At 48.7% G+C, this 3313-nt stretch overlaps 1 pseudogene; it reads right to left on the reverse strand.

Moving 5' to 3' along the window:
- Positions 1-1575: 1575 nt before the first annotated feature.
- Positions 1576-2641, reverse strand: LOC123129547 (ERI1 exoribonuclease 2-like; annotated as a pseudogene).
- Between the last annotated feature and the right edge of the window lie 672 nt (positions 2642-3313).

Here is a 3313-nt window from a genome sequence, read left to right on the forward strand (position 1 = left end):
CATCGGAGAACGAATTTCCGTTTGCATTGTCGATTGGAATTGTAGCCTTCTTCAGAAATTTATCAAGGGCGCGTCTAGCCGGCGGCCGGCGGCTCGTTAGCGCTCGCGAGCGGCCGGCTAAAAAAAGGTAAGCGCCTGTCGCCTGGTCCAGAAAAAGGCAGCACGTCTAGTCCCTGTCATATGTAGTCTCTCCTCACGTGATGGATACCTGCATGCCACTGTATTAATGTTCCTCATGTCCGCCCTTTGTGCATTATTTTTTGGTTTGCAAAATTATAAAAGACATATCTTCTAAATCACATGTCGAAATTCAGATCCGTTTTTACCATTAAAACCCTCGCGACGTGCTCTTCAAAAGTAGATCTCGCATGGGGATGTTTCGACGAACTAGTCTTCCTGCCAACTAAACATCAATGTGTGTGCAACTAGACTAGATTGCCGCGCCAACTAAGCATATGTGTGTGCCAATAGTCCTGCCAACTAAACATCAATGTGTGTGCAACTAGACTATATTGCCGCACCAACTGAGCATATGTGTGTAACTAGTGTCCTGTCAACTAAACATCAATGTGTGTGCAACTAGACTAGATTGCCGCGCCAATTGAACATATATGTGTGCCAAATAGTCATCGCAACTAAACATCAATGTGTGTGCAACTAGACTATATTGTCGCGCCAACTAAGCATATGTGTGTGCAATCAGTGTCCTGCCAACTAAACATCAATGTGTGTGCAACTAGACTAAATTACAAGCCAGCTGAACAACTAATGTCCTACCAACTAAACATCAATGTGTGTGCAACTAAACATCAAAAATTGTCGTGGTTGCACATCTACTACTAGGTAGTTGACCAGAGCAGTAGACTAGTTGCAAATCAGGTTGTCATGGTTACTAGATTGCAACCACATAGGAAGTTGAATTGTGCAGCTCCAAAATTTTGTTTTGAAAAAAGTTGCACCATGTAGTATAAAAATTGCACAACGCAATACTAAAGTTGCATCATATAGCATCAAAAGTTGGCATCAAAAAATTCATCGAAACATATCCATGTGGGATCTAGTTTTGAAGATCTCGTCGCGAGGGTTCCAACGTTGAAAACGGATCTAAATTCCGACGCGCGGTTAAAAAGTTATGACTTTTTGAATTGTTGTAAAGGGTAGCTAAATCAGTCACATACGGAGAGAGAGAATGGACGGGCTATCTTTCCATCTAATTATATCCCTTGGTCCACTATGTGAGAGCGCAACAGTCCAAAAGAATTATATATGATTCACCAGGTGACACCTGGACTACATACGCACGAAAGCGAGTGGCCAGGAGCCGGCCGCTCGGTTCATCAAAAAAGTGGTCGGCCGCTTTTTAGATTTTAGGATTTATCAATGTCACTAACAAGTCAATCGTTGGCCCGTTGCTCAGTACTGAAGAAACCCACAGAAAAGGTAAAACAAATTTTGTATTAATAGTAGTAATAACTAAAACGAAATTTGTATTGATACTAATAATTCAGACACCAATTACATCAAGAGAATAGCTCCATTCTGACGTTCGATTTCAGTGAACAATCACACCTAGACTAGGAGTATAGTAGAATCAGCTGAGCTACACTCTGATTCTGATGGCTAGGACGATCAACACTAGCAGCTGAGAGACACTGGATTCTGAATCCCAGTCTCATGGATCGTTGGTTCAGTTGCTCCACAGGAAGTAAGGTCCCATGGCCGGCGTCCAGTTGGCGCATCCAGACCGCATCGGCCCTGGCTCCATGGCTCCTCTGGTCGCCACCTCGCAGTACGAGAAGCACGCGGAGGAGCCACCGCAGGGGCTGATTATGTGAGGCTGCGGCGGCTGCTGCTTCTGCTGGATCGGCGCCGGCGCCGGGACCAGCGCAAATGTGCCACTACAAGGGCCTGTGCGAGGCGGCTGCTGCTGGATTGGTGGCGGCGCCAGCGCCGGTGAGCCACCGCAAGGGCTTGCGCCAGGCTGCTGCTTCTGCTGGATCGGCGGCGGCGGCGCCAGCGAGCCGGTGATGGTGATCTTGACCCCTCGCCGCATGATCTCAGCAAGCAGCCGCGCCGTGTTGAGCGCATCGTCCAGCCCGCAGTGCAGGCGGCCCTCCCAGTCCAGCCCCGCCGCCCGGACCGCCTCCTGCAGGTTGACCCGCCCTCCGCCGCCGAGCGCCGCCTGGAAGGGGACCCTCAGGTTGATCCAGCGATCGAAGTAGGAGGGCTTCTCAATGCCCTTGAAGCGGCACTCGAACTCGAGAATGGTCTAGCAATCCCAGTCTCCCCAGGTCACCACGGCCAAGCGGACGCCTCTCTTGTTCCCTGCTCCCGCCGTCACCGCCTTCAGCCAAGAATCGTGCAGCCAGAGCACGTCGCCGAGTTCCACGCCGCCGTCGACGTCCTCCTGCCGGATGCCGGTGAGCTCCCTGCAAAATTTGATCAGCACAGGGTGATGTTTGGGACGAACGTACCTGCGAAACGCGGACTCGATGCGGCCGGTGGCGCCGTCGACGAGCACCGCGGGGAACTCGACGATTTCCTGCGGGAAGATCCGCCCATCTTTCACGCACGTCGCCTCAAAGTCGACCACCACGAAGAAATCGAAATCTTGCTCCAGACCCTGCCCGCGCGCCGCCATGTTCGCCCAAGTGCGCGCAAGCTCGAGATCGAGAGTCGAGATCGGGGAAAGTTCAGATGGAAAACTAGGGTTTTTTTTGCGTACTCGAAAACTAGGGTTGCGAACCCGCCGGCGCGTCGTCCCCTTTAAATCCGGTACTTTTCGGAACGGTTGGCACGATTTTTTCTTTTTTGACGTGGTTGGCGCGATATTTTTTTTCTGTAATCAACAAATCAAAGGCTGTGATTTCCTAAAAAAGAAAAGGCTGTGATTGGCGGGGAAAAAACAATGGCTGTGATAGAAGACTCATTTCACTACTTTGCTAAGTGAATAAAGGAGGAGAAGTTCTGTCAAAAAAAAATAGTTTCTTTTTGGAGGGGGAAAGAAACTCATCCACCAAATTACATCTTGTGCAGATGTGCACGGTCACCAAGGTTTTGGTTACCGAATGAGGTAATTTTAACGAGGGGGACTGATAAATGTGGTTACCACGGTTACCGAGAAATACCGACAAATACCGAGAATATTTCGAGCGAATTTTGTAGTTAAATTTTGAATTCAAATAAGAAAATGAACGAATATTCAAACCAGAGACCTCTTAAAACAGGAACTAGGTTGCTACCAACATGCCATAACCAACTTTCATTGCATTAATTAGACCCTACATACCTTACTGTAAATCGAGTGTTTAAA

Source organism: Triticum aestivum, chromosome 6A (assembly GCF_018294505.1).
Source record: "Triticum aestivum cultivar Chinese Spring chromosome 6A, IWGSC CS RefSeq v2.1, whole genome shotgun sequence".
NCBI lineage: Eukaryota > Viridiplantae > Streptophyta > Magnoliopsida > Poales > Poaceae > Triticum > Triticum aestivum.